The sequence below is a fragment of the Canis aureus genome, chromosome 2 (genome assembly GCF_053574225.1).
Source record: "Canis aureus isolate CA01 chromosome 2, VMU_Caureus_v.1.0, whole genome shotgun sequence".
NCBI classification, from domain to species: Eukaryota; Metazoa; Chordata; class Mammalia; order Carnivora; family Canidae; genus Canis; species Canis aureus.
This window is the reverse complement of record NC_135612.1, coordinates 18,126,723-18,140,990: the sequence shown is the minus strand read 5'-3', so window position 1 is coordinate 18,140,990 and position 14,268 is coordinate 18,126,723. Positions and strand designations below refer to the sequence as shown.

Genomic DNA, 14,268 nt, shown 5'->3' with positions numbered 1-14,268 from the left:
ATTAATTTAAACCAAATGTGTATATCAAATGTATGCTAAATATATTGGGTATATATATATATATATATATATATATATATATATACACACACACACATATATATATATATTAAATTTTTTATTTATTTATGATAGTCACAGAGAGAGAGAGAGAGAGAGAGAGGCAGAGACATAGGCAGAGGGAGAAGCAGGCTCCATGCACCAGGAGCCCGACGTGGGATTCGATCCCGGGTCTCCAGGATCACGCCCTGGGCCAAAGGCAGGCGCTAAACCGCTGCGCCACCCAGGGATCCCCAAGGTATATATTTTTTAAAACCTGTTGTTTCCCAGTGAGAACTATAGGGGTTGCATGGCTGTTTAATGATATTAAATTCTGTATATCACCCCTCCACTAAAAGTTCTCATCTTTTCAAAATTAAACAGTTATTTGAAAATGTTTAAGAATTCAAACCTCTCAGTTGAGGTACAGTCAAGCATTACCAGGTAGCACCCAGAATTCTAGTGATTCCTAAAATGCACTCCAATGGCAGAGAGAAGGCAGTGTCAAGGCCGACGTCAGAGAAGAATCCATCTATCATGGAGAGGATCTCACCTGCTGTCCCAGCTGCTTTCACATGCTTGACTTTCAAGCCTCCTCCTCTAGTCTTGCACCCTTATTTCTGGTCCAGGAGAGCCTAGACCAGGCCATGTGCACATAACTGCAGAAATGCCACAGCCTTGAGTATTTTATGTGTGGAGCAAGTCCTAACTAGGAACCCTTGACATATGAAACCACTATGGTTTTGCACCATAAGATATATCAGTAGAGTGACTTAAGATTAAGTTTTCATATCTTCTGGCCTCTCAGCAGTGACCATGTCTCCCAGAGAATTGGAGTAAACAAATGTTTAACCAGCTGATGACTCATTTTTCTTATCTCAAGACTTTGCCTCTTCACTGAAAGTTACTTTTTTTGGTTCAGAAGTAGGTCCCTTATTCCCCCTGGTAATAATTTGTTTTATGGATTGTGTCCTTAAAAAAAACCCTACACTTCAGTATCATCCTTCTTCCCCCTACAAAACAGATTTTATCTCACTACTGTAAAAAATATAAATGAAATACCTTTCCCCAACTCCACCCTCCCTTCATAGCAGGCTACCCTGTTTCTCTACCTCTGCCGTCGTTCCAGAAAAGAATGGGCATCAATCTGCTTGCTTTTCTTTATGTCCCATTTTCTCTTCAGTCTGGCTTCTTTCCTTTTAGCTCAGTTTCTCGCATGTCTCTGGTAAAACTCATCAAAGACTTTTCCTGTTTCCAAATCCCTTGGTCCTTTGAGTTCTCACCTTACCGAAATTAGCTGTTATGTTTCTTCTGTGAACACTTCCTTCTTCACTGTCACGTTCCCTTGTTGCCAGAACATTTCTGTGACCACTCCTTTATCTTCTTTACGAGTGCCTCCTATTTAAATGTTGGCATTTCTTTTGTTTTTTTATTACTCTACAGTATTTTCCTAGGAGACAGTATGTGTGCAGAACTCCCTAGATCTGTATATCCTTCCCTGCCTTTTATATACGTAGCCTATATTCTTCACCACATAGTGGTTGCCTCTTCACTATCTCCATCTTGCAGCCCCAGCTCACTCAAGCTCAAAATGTCATAAGCAGATATCCTTTCTCCCAAAACTTCATCCTCAGTCTCTTCACCTTATTTTAATAAATATCACTGCTGTTTCTATGCCAAATGGTTTCTTGCCTCTCACTCTCTTTCTTTTGTTAATCTGTTGTCTTCCCTCTGTTGAGATTACACTGCTGTCTTGTCTGCCTAGGAATAATCACCCATCTTCAAATTTGAGAATTGCCTCTGTCAGGAAGCATTACCAGCCTGGCCTAGAAAAAGTAACCACTGACGGCTGCCTCCTAACCCTTAAAGAGATATCTAGGATAGTATGTGTAGTACTGCATTGTGAAGGAGAAGCATGTTGCAGGAAGAGGGAAGAGCACGGGGGAAGAAAGCCCTAAGATAAAGGAATGTGGGGCTTTTGAGTGACCACAAGGGCTCAGTGTGGCTGGAGCAGTAAGTTAGAGGGGCAATGGCATAAAAGACAATTGAAAAAGTCTTTTTAAAATATTTTATTATTTGAGAGAGAGAGAGAGAGAACACAAGCAGAAGGAGCAGCAGAGGGAGAGGGAGAAGCAGGACCCCTGCTGAGCAGAAAGCCCAATGTAGGGCTCGATCCCAGAGTCCCCAGGGTCCCCGGGATCATGACCTGAGCTGAAGGCAGTTGCTTAACCAGCTGAGCCACCCAGGCACCATGAAGAAGTTAAAGTCTTAATCAGGCAGGACATTGGCTATAGTAAAAATGTTTACATTGTATCCTAACTACCACAGAAAGCCAAGAATTTATCTAAGGCTGGAAGTGGCAAGATCCAAATTAGGTCTTAAAATGATCTATCTGTAAGGCTTCAGTGTAAATAGATTTTAGGCAAGCAGGATTATTAAAGAGGAAACTAGTTAGAAAGTCACTACAGTAATTCAGCTGAAAAACAATAGTCACTCAGTCTGGGATGGTAATAGGGATGATAGAGAACAGTCCAACATTTTAAACAAATTCTCTCTTACTAGCAGACAAATGAGACTATGTTGCTCGATTAAACTAATAATCTGTTTCAGGATGTTCCATGGTCATTACTGGCTGCATCCTGTGACCATCTGGAGACCAGAATGACCAGCCAAACCTTGTGTCTTTGCACACACACAAAAACAACTTTTACAAAATTCACTGGCATGTTCCTGAAAGTTTGCTGTGTTCTTTGAACTCTTCTGACCTTGGGAAAATGCTTTGCCCACAGAAAACTTTTCAGCCAATTGAGTTTGGACTCTTCTTATAGGTCACATGGACTCATGTATTAAAAATACCATTTTGTACATTTCTATTTCCTTTGTTGGTTCAAGATTCTGAACTTCTCTCAGAGCTAACAAAGAATAAAGTGAGATCAAGGAAGAAATTGAATTTGAGGGACCAAAATATCTGGTCTAACTCTGAATTCAAAGCTTGTAGCCTTAGTTGCAAAGATGTTTCATTTATTAAATCAGTTATGCAATGTTCATTCCATAAATATTTATTGAGAACTGATTATGATCTCAGATTCATGCTAGATGTTATGGATGACAAAGCCATTGCCCTCCAAGGAACTCACTATCAGACTATCAAAGACTTTTTGTTAATAATTCACTAATTTCCTGCCCCTTCCCCGATAACTCAATTTTTAAAAAATATGAAAAAGAGAAGTATAGTGTTAGTTACTACTGTCTTTATATAATCGAAGCCAAATGAAAAACCCAGATTATTTTTTAATGGTTTTTAAAACCATATACTGTAAATCTGGATAATTGAATTCATCTGAGTTGGCTGTTCCTACTGTCCAACCCATATCTGTTAAATAGGTACTGATTTTTCTCTTGTTTCTATAGTGGATCTATGATGATTTCTTGGGTTGCCTGGGTGGCTCAGTCAGTAGGGCATCAGACTCCTGATTTCGTCTCAAGTAATGATCTTGGCTGAGGTCATGATCTCAGGGTCCTGGAATTGAGCCCCACATTGGGCTTTGTGCTCAGCAGGGAGTCTGATTGAGATTCTCTCTCTCTCCCCCTCTCCCCATCCCCCAGGTCTCCCTCTTCCTCTCTTTCTCTCTCTTGAAAATAAATAAATCTTTAAAATAAATAAATGGAAATAAAAATGATTTCCTCTTTCTCTCAAGTAAATAATAAATGAAACCTTTAAAAAATGTATTTTAGGTCAGCTCCCGTGGTGCAGCGGTTTAGCGCCGCCTGCAGCCTGGGGTGTGATCCTGGAGGCCTGGGATCGAGTCACACGTCAGGCTCCCTGCATGGAGCCTGCTTCTCCCTCTGCCTGTGTCTCTGCCTCTCTCTCTCTCTCTCTCTCTGAACAAATAAATAAAATCTTAAATATACATATGTAAACAAATAATAATATATATGTAATATATATATAATATAACAAATAATAATATATATATTTTAAGGGACACCTGGGTGGCTAAGCAGTTGAGCATCTGCAGGTTGTGATCCTGGAGATTCCTGATTGAGTCCTGCATCAGGCTCCCTGCAGGGAGCCTGCCTCTCCCTCTGCCTGTGTCTGTCTCTCTCTCTGTCTCTTTCATGAATAAATAAATAAAAATCTTAAAAAAAATACATAAAAAATAAAAAATATATTTTAAAAGCAATTCTTATTAAGCATGTGGATCTCCAAAATGGGTAAGGAAAACCATCTTATTTCATTGCACTATTGAGAAGTGGCTTCTCTGGGGTTTTTAGCAATGACTGAGTTTACTCCTTAAAATCAGGTTATTTAATGGCAACCTCATTTGACTTTGAGGGAAGTTACCATTTCTTATTAAACTACTAGCAAAGTATTTTCTTAATTATTTATAGTAGGTTATAGCATCTGAAACACACTTTTAATGGTTATTAAACTAGGTACAAATGAGTAACGTTTTTTCATGCCAGGTTTGTATGTGCATCGTCTCTCTTTCTGATTTTAATGGTTAGTGCATCCTCTCTGTTTTTTTTTTTTTTAAGATTTTATTTATTTATTCATGAGAGACACAGAAAGAGAGAGGCAGAGACATAAGCAGAGGGAGAAGCAGGCTCCATGCAGGGAGCCCGATGCAGGACTCGATCCCGGGACTCCAGGGTCATGCCCTGGGCCGAATGCAGGCGCTAAACCACTGAGCCACCCAGGGATCCACTTGTCTCTGTTTCTGATTTTAATGGTAACTGTGAAATTTCGAGTAGAATCCTGAAAACTTTCAGTCCTTGGATCTACTGTACCAATCAATTCATTAGTTTAGTCAGCAAAGATTCATTATCTGTCATGTGCCAATCAGAGATAGACATAGCAGTGGAGATAAAGTCATGAACAAACAAAACACACTTGCCTTCATCCACATTGCAGTGGATGGATATAGATAGTATAAGAACAGTGAGAAAGGTATGTAGTGTGATATATAGAGTACATGGAGAAAAACTAATCCAAGAAAGGCAATGTGGCATATTGATTAATAACAAAATGTTAGTTCCGAGAACAGGCCCACTTATCATCTGGATATCATAGTGGCTTCACATATTTGAATATACATATGTTTATTACTTGTAAATAATTATAAGTAGGATGCCCTATAGATTCATATAATCAAAATAGCTGGTTCTATATTTTGTATGTCATTAAGTTACCTATCGAAGGTGAGCTATAATAACAATGAGTTTTTCTTTGTAAAGTTCACTGTGGAACTCAATTGGGTCAAATTAAAACATCTTAGAACTTTGTTTCCTTTGCTCTAAAGTAGAAACTGGCTTAAATTGGCTGTACAAAGCAAATATAATATAATTATTATATAAATGACATAATAAACCGATCCCTTCCTATGTATGTACATTTACTTTCCAGAGTACACCAACTTAAACACTACATTTGAAAGTCTTTTAACCCTTCCTGTCAAGTTTGGCTGAGGTTCTAGGGAAGACTCTTTTTGTTTCAAATTGGAATAACCTGGAGCAGACTAGAACTAAGGTACTTGATTAGATATTCATTTGATTGTATTATATATCCCTTTTATAAATACACTAGATTCCTCAGGACTTCCCATAACTTAAAATTCCTAGTAGGCTGCTTCCAATTTCCAAAACTAATTGCTCTCACAAAAGATGAAAATACTCTTCAAATACACAACATGTTGAGTAATATTTTCCAATTCTAATCTGACTAGCAACTAAAATTCCATTGCCTTTCTACAATCCATTTTCCTTTCCTCCCCTGCTTCCCCAAATAGTGATGTGCTAGTAAAGGTTTAATGGCTGGCTCTTCAGGGTAAAAAGACCTGACTCACAGTGTATTCCTATTTCTGTGATACAAATACTCCTACCATAGCTGATTTTGAACTATTAATATGACATCATTGAAAGTGGAGTTGCAAAGACTTGCTCATAGTTGGCTCTCATGAATCAGGCTGGGCCAGCTCTAGCATACCACTGACAAAACACACCTCTGTATCCACTGGAAGGCACATAGAACTTGACCTGTTAAAAGTTTTTTGTTTAACCGTTTTTAGACAGCTTTTTGGGTTATAGTTGAGAATATTGGACATAGGATATGTGAATCTGGAATCTAGTTTATAAACAAGACGACTGCCAAGATGCAGTCTTCCTTAGTATCAACAGTAATGGTTATTAATGATAATTTTATACCTCAGAGGAAAGAACTAAAGATAAGATTTATTTGAATTACAAAAAAAAAAAAAAAGATTTATTTGAATTACAAATTCCTGATGTTTAAATTTCTACTCCCCCATCCATTCTTAATTGATTAAAAAAAACATTGTTTTCATTGAGAGGTAAAGGCTTTATGAAATTTTGTTCTTGGCATCCCTGTACTGATATACTAGCCAGTTGACTATCAGCTGGCCAGCACATGATTAACATAAAAAGTATTATAAACATAGCAATCTTTAATTATAATGACATTGGGTTGTTTTCATTGTTGAAGGACAAAGTGTGTTTGTCTTGAAGATAACTCAAACTGAGCTATTTGAAACTTAATACAACACCCCCAATAACAAGTGCTAACAGAAATAGCAACATTTTAAACTTCCAAAATATTACATAATGCATTTAAGTTCCATTTCATGCTTGTAAATTACGCATGAAATCACAAAATTTTTTGTCATTGCACAGATATGCATGACCTTCAGATTGTAGTCTCTGTACATGCCTGGGAGATAATAAATGCTTGGCTGTGGCCTTGGAGCAAGCATCACTGATAGCAGCATGCAAACACAAGCAACACATACAGAATGTTGCATGTGCTGAACTGGCAATGAAGAAATTATTCAGAACACATTTGTTAAGCAATTATCACCTTTAATTAGAAATATACAAGATATTTTCATTTCGACTATTAATTACTTGAACTATGAATTGGAGGTAGACCAAAACCCAATATTTGTAGTGTTCTATCACATTTTTAGATAGGCATTAAACTGTTTATTTCCATCTATACATCTCCTATAAAATTACCTGAAAAATGGGGGAAAAATCTTTATTCTTTATTGTATTTTTTAACAATTTTTTTAAAATTTATTTGAGAGAGAGTGAGTGAGAAAGAACATGGGAGGGGGGAAGGGGCAGAGAGAGAAGCAATTACCCCCCTCCCTCCTCGGCCCTACCCTGCCCAGCCAACCAGGGAGCCCAATGTGGGGCTTGATCCCAAGACTCTGAAATCATGACCTGAGCTGAAGGCAGATGCTTAAATGATTGAGCCACCCAGGCACTCCAAAAGTTCTTTGTTTAATTATACTGGCACATCACCCCCAACATTTGTAGATGATTTTCTTGTAGAGTAGCCAAAATTTTCATCAAAGTCACTAGTTTAAAACTCACTGGTTTTATATCAAAGGAAACTGAGCTTAATGGTAATAATAATAATACTTTTCATTTTAAATATGTTTACTCTAGTGATTCTGGGATTATTAAAATTATCACCATTTTATACAGGGAAAGGAAGAAAGCTTGGGACATGTGACTAATTAGAACTGAAATGCAGAATTTTTTCTTTCTTTTTTTTTTTTTATGCTATAAAGTCACAGCGTTTTGTAAGCACTTGCTGGAAAACCGCATTTATTTCAGATCCTATTTTCTAGAGCCTTCCCCCAACCTTAAGGGTAGAATATGAAATGTCCATGGAATGCTCTTCTCCTTTTATCTTCTTAAATGTTGATATTTTGAAGGTTCCTGCTTTTTACATTACATTTGATTTCTAGTAGAACTCTTACTTTTCTCCATGTGTTTCTTACAGTTGGCCTTTTGCGTTTTCATGTAAATGATACTTGTACACAATATCAAGTTATACACATACAGACACACATGAATTGAAGATGGATACAGAAAAGTGTGCTAGAGAAGGGGAATAGGAAGAGAATTTGGGTGATTTTGTCAGGTATGTGATGTGTTAGGCACATGGCCAGGAGATCACACCTACAAATTTGTGTTCCTCCGCTAAGTTGTATCAAGCAAAAAAAAGAAAAACAAAAAATTAATGCCCCCTTTTCATCTAATAAGTCCAACTCTTCTATTAGGTTGTTTTCTGTAGCAGCTAACTACAGTCGTATGCTTCCAAAGATGGTGATTCTGTTCCTTACCGCTTGGGAGTCATTGAAAAAGCAACTAACATTAGAGTTAGGATTTTCTCATTTGGTGGAAAAATCCATGCTTAGCACCATGCAATTTTAAGGCTGTAAGGTAGGGGAATGCAGTTGAATAACATTGGCTGGGAAAAGGAACAATACACTTTGCTTTTTAATTCTTTCTGATGGGACATTAGACTCTAAATGACCAAATTTCCAGAGATTTCCATTTTAGGGACTGTCAATCAGGAGCAGCATTGAGGAGCTAAATGTGTGCATGTCTGGACTCCACGGCTGCTAAAAATGTTCCAGCTGCCAAACGGGGAGTGAATGTTTCGTCAGCGTGCAGCTGAGGGGTAAATGAGGACAGCCAGGCTGGGTACACTGCCATAGTTGCCTGTGTATGTTCACCTCATGCCATAGGCTTCCTTTCCCACCAGTCAGCAGCATCTTTCTCTCCTTTATGCTTAATAAGTAGTCATACATTTAAATTTAAATGTAACTTCTTTATGTATTTTTGTGTGTATTTAGATGTTTTATGTGTCCTTTTGAGATAAGCCTGTTAAAGTTAGAGATCATTTCCGGTTTCCTTACAACTCATGATCTGATTGACGAAAACGTGAACTATGGAAGAGGGCCATGTTGCAGAACAAGGCATTAGTAAATTTTCTCAACCCTGGGAAGAAGTGCATGGCAGACCATGATCGAATTCTAGAGGGTCTGTACAGCTTTAGATTTAGTGACTTAATATATAAAAGATAAACTTGAGGATCCATTTGGTATATAAATTCCTTTTTTTTTAAAAGATTTATTTATTTATTTATTCATGAGAGACACAGAGAGAGAGAAAGAGAGAGAGAGAGAGATGCAGAGACACAGGCAGAGGGAGAAGCAGGCTCCGTGCAGGGAGGCTGACATGGGACTCGATCCCAGGTCTCCAGGATCACACCCCGGGCGGAAGGTGGCGCTAAACTGCCGAGCCACCAGGGCTGCCCTGGTATAGAAATTCTTAAGACCCTCACTCGACAACAGCAAAAATCTCCCAATGCGATAACTAAGAAAAAAAGGAAATAAGAAAGAAACTTGGCTCCCTTTGCATTAACTCTGGATGAGGGTAGGAAATCTTGATAATATTTAACCTCAAGCTAGCTGTCAACCTGAGTTTAGAGTTAGAATTGATACTCTGTATATGGCTCAAAATGCCCAAACTAAACATTTCCATTAATGTGGTCCTAGGTTGGGAGTGTTCCTGGGTAGAATGGATAGAACAAAATGTAGGTGTTTTAAATCCAGGTCTCAGAGAGTTCTCACAAATAAATTTCCAAGGAACAGGAATACAGAATGAAAAATCTCAAAAACCTAGAACAAAACAATCCACTACGAGTAGGAGAAACAAAAACAAGAAAACAGTATCATCACCACAACAAAAATCAAAGGCCATCGATACTGAAATTATAGGTCATGGGATATATGACATGTTTAATAGGATATCAGCATGTTTAATATGCTTAAAAAACTAAATAGAAATTCTAGAAATTAGAAACTCTACATATAATTTAAAAGCAGTTTATAAACACAGCTGAAGAGTGAATTAGTAGGCTAGATGATTAAAGTAATTTTCCAGAATTCTGCAAAGTGATATGTACATTAAAACTGCTGGTAGAAGATATAAATATTTATATTTAATATATATAACACATAAATTAAATATATAAATATATATATTTAAGTGTAGCTGAATATATGCTGGGACTGTAAAAGATACAAATCTTCACATTCAGGGATGTAAAGAGTTCCAAGCAAGATAAATGAAATCCATTCCTAAACTTGTCAAACTGTAGAACATCAAGAGCAAAAATAAAGGTTTGTTAACAAGAACAAAAGAATGGGAAGTCTAACTAGGAATCTGAAACTAGATGGATTTACCAGAATTTGAAAAGCTTCCTACTCTAAAATGACATTATGAGAAAGTATAAAAAGTAACCCAGTCTATACCTCAAAACCCACGAACAGCTCAGCAGTGGCAGTATCTGATAATTTTGGAAGTGGGAATAAAGGTGGAGCTAAAAAAGGAGGATTGACTTGATGCTGAAGAGTTAGAGACTCCTATAGCTAGGGGGTTGGCATTTTTCTCCTTCAGCAGGGCACTGGAGGTCTGTTCCCCAGAGAGGGTACCCAGTGTTTCTGGACTACAGGTCTCAGGGCACAGTTGAGGGCAGAGCTGACTATCACGATAAAAACTGAACCAGTTAAATGAAATGTTGACATACTGACTATGGAGATACCGCTGTTCCTCCTCCAGCCTCCTGGCTTTGAAACATTAGCAATCAGGTTTTACTGGCAAGGAAGGATAAAGAAAGAATCTCTCCTGGGGAATCTTCCAGCTTTCTCACAAGCACCCATAGGCACAGATACCAGGATTTGATGAGTGAAATGGTTTAACCCAAAACACCTTGAGGTATGCTTGCGGTCGGTAAGCCCCACGCACGCGCATGGAACTCCAAGCATCTGTTGAATGCCTCATTCTTAAATGAGATCAAGCAGCCAGGGATCACTGTGCAATGTTGAGGAATATCAAAAAGACGTCAAACAAACAGAAAAAAGCATTTCAAGAAAACAGACCATATGAAGAGGAGAAAAAATTTTTTAAGGTTATTTTATATATTCAGAGTGATAAGATCGCGCAGCTGTAAAGGTAAAGGAAAAATAAAAAGCTTTATTAAAAGGACAGGAAAATGGAACTGCATAAGAAAAACCACCCAGGTTTTCCCTCCAAAGCCTTTCTCCTTTACTACTCACACAGAGCACTTCTGTGTCATTTCTGACTCTTCTGGTCATGAGATGTATACAGATTTTTCCCCAAACCAAATAATTTTCCATGACACCAGCTGGGTGCCCTGCAATTTGACTCCATTCTGACATCATCTACCTTGAGATAGTATTAGACTCGGCAGGTAAGGGGTCAGCCCTGCAGGACTGCCCCCCACTTCAGCTGCTAACCACAAATAGTAGGTCCCCAAGGTACCCACAACTTTTTTCAGATTTGGCTATAAATCGGAAGTTCCCATGCCCCCCCCACCCCCTCAGGTTAAGGATACAGATGAAGAGCCAGACGAAGAGATAACGTAGAGGGAGGTCTGGGACAGTTTTTTTTTTTTTTTTTTTTTTTTTTTATTTTTTATGATAGGCACATAGTGAGAGAGAGAGAGAGGCAGAGACACAGGCAGAGGGAGAAGCAGGCTCCATGCACTGGGAGCCCGACGTGGGATTCGATCCCGGGTCTCCAGGATCGCGCCCTGGGCCAAAGGCAGGCGCCAAACCGCTGCGCCACCCAGGGATCCCGGTCTGGGACAGTTTTGAGGGCAAGAGCTTCTGTCCCTGTGGAATTTTGCAATATGTCACCTTCTGGTGTGGATGTATTCATCAGCCTAGACACATATCCCACCATATTATTGGGATTTTATGGAGGCTTCCTCATGTAAACATCAATTATTAACTGCATTTCTAGTTTCCTTCTCATCTCTAGAAAAGTGGGAGTAGGGCTGAAAATGTCAAGCTTATAATCATAGCTTAGTTTTTCTGGTGACCAACTCCCATCCAGGAGCCCCCTTGGAGCCACCTCATTAGAACAAAGGATGCTCCTGGTGCTCTTGTCAATTTCCTAAGCAGTTCTCTGCCAAGAACCAGAGGCGGAGAGATCAATATACTATCTCACAGGAGCCACTGAAAATTGTAAACATAATAGATATTAGAAGGGCCTAAATTTAGAATTAAGAAAATCTCCCAAAAGTTGAGCATAAAGGCAAAGAGATAAAAAATAAGAGAAAATAAAAGAAAGTTAAGACACCAGCCCATCATATCCAAAATTCAAGGAAAAGTAGGGAGTGTAGACAAACAGCAAAAAAGTAATATAATAGTATTTCATAGAGCAGAAGATCAGGAATTTCCAGATTGAAAAGGCTCAGAGAGTTTTCAACACATGGATAAAAATAAACCCACAACAAGATACATCATTGTAAAATTTCAAAACACTGGGGCAAAGAGCCTCTGATTGTAGAGGGTGAAAAGCAGGTTTAACACACAAAGACTAGAGAAGCAGAATGGCATTAGATGTCTGAACAGCAACACTGGAATCCAAACAGGAATGGAACAGTGCCTTCAAAATTCTGAGGTAAAATTATTTCAGCTTAGAACTCTGTATTCAAACTCTCAACATTAGAGAGGCAAACACAGATGGCTGTTAAGGAGTAATGCTTTATTTTTCAGGTTTGCTGGACAGTATATAAGTATTTGTTTTATTATTCTGAAAGTCATACAGGTATATTCTATATACTATTTAAACTGTTACACAATTAAAAAAAAACAAAATTAGTAGGGCAAAATGTTAGAAGTTGAATGATGGGACATGATGTTCTATACCTTTTGCATACTTAATGTATATGATGATAAAATATTTTAAGAAAAAATTTTAAAGAGTAAAGTTTGGGAGGGAAGGTGGGATAGCAGGAGAGAATGAGTGCTAGCACACTAATACAACATTCTCTTTCTCCGGAATTATAAGAAGTGTTCTCCACGGGGGGCTCCGTTCTGTACCAGGTTCTTTTTTTACCAGTTCTGTACTTAGAGTTCTAAGCAGATGTCCTCAAGGAGTAGTTTCTTCGACTTACAAACACCACCACATGAGTCTTTCTGTCAAATTAGAGGCCTCTTGGCTTGTATGTATGCCCTACAAGATGCAGCTTGGTGTCTGTCTTTTTCAGGTATTATTGGAAGTAGGCAGCCTGTCACAACCTTGCTGATCCTGTCTTATGGTTTATTACCTGGTGTAGGCTTTGGGTTCAGACCAGCTGGGCTCTTACGTCTAGTAGTATTGCCTTCAGTAAGTTTCTGTCTTCTTTTTCAATCTCCTCATCACTGTACTGGGAATAATGATAGTGTCTAACTCGTAGGGGTTTTGTGAGACTTACTGTTAACTCTTGTCATTATCATTATTTGCAAATGGCAAGGTCATATTGTCATAAACTAAAAGTGATGATTATAGTCCTCTAACACTGATAAATAAATGCATAATGAACATATTTACTTGTAAGCTTAGATATAAATGTGGCCACACTGCAAAGAGATTAGTGAAAGAATCATAAAACAAATATAAATACAGTGACACTAAAGATTGGTGGAAAGCACTATTAAGAGGCTATGTAAATTATGGAGCTGTTCATTTTATTTATATTTTTATCTATACACAGAACATTTCATGAATTTGCAGGTCATCCTTGTGCAGGGGTCATGCTAATCTTCTCTGTGTTGTTTCAATTTTATTATTTGTGCTGTGGAAATGAGCACCTGTTCCTTACTTTTGAAATTCTGCTGGTACTTTTTTGTTGTTGTTGTTTTGTTTTTTGTTGTTTTTTTTTTTTTTCCAGTCAACATTCTTGATCCTATTGTAGTGCAAAAAATTTGACATACAGCTAAGGACTTTTAATTGGCTAAAAGATATTTATTATCAAAAAAGAAGGGGGGATCCCTGGGTGGCACAGCAGTTTGGCGCCTGCCTTTGGCCCAGGGTGCGATCCTGGAGACCCGGGATCGAATCCCACATCGGGCTCCTGGTGCATGGAGCCTGCTTCTCCCTCTGCCTGTGTCTCTGCCTCTCCCTCTCTCTCTCTGTGACTATCATAAATAAATAAAAATTAAAAAAAAAATAAAAAAAAAAAAGAAGGGAAAATGATTGTCTTGCCTCCTTAGGCATGACCAAAATTGTGGGTAAACTGGATGGCTCTGTTGGTTGAGTGTTGGACTCTTGATTTCAGCTCAGGTCATGCTCTCTCAGGGTCCTGAGAGTGAGCCTGGGTTGGGCTCTGGCACACTGGGCATGGAGCCTGCTTAAGATTCTCTCTCCCTCTGCTCCTAAAAGGAAAAAAAAGAAAAAAAAAAAGAAAAAAGAAAAAAGAAGAAAAGAAAAGAAACCAAAATTGTTTGGCTAAAATCTCACACAGTGGGTAGAGTAGTATAAATACTAATTCATATAGTCACTGGTTGCCTCACTTAATAGGTTCTGGAGGTCATAGTACTCATCAAAAATTATATTAAA

General features: G+C 38.3%; 1 long non-coding RNA gene and 1 other non-coding gene across 4 annotated transcripts in view; one reads left to right on the top strand and one right to left on the bottom strand.

Annotated features, from left to right (window-relative positions):
• The window catches only part of LOC144293829 (uncharacterized), a 130,075-nt gene that overhangs the window by 27,199 nt on the left and 88,608 nt on the right, over positions 1–14,268 (top strand). The gene's annotated exons all lie outside the window — the stretch shown is intronic.
• LOC144304202 (U6 spliceosomal RNA) lies at positions 13,414–13,520 on the bottom strand. Its single transcript, XR_013371149.1, has one exon. It is a non-coding gene; the product is annotated as a U6 spliceosomal RNA (small nuclear RNA).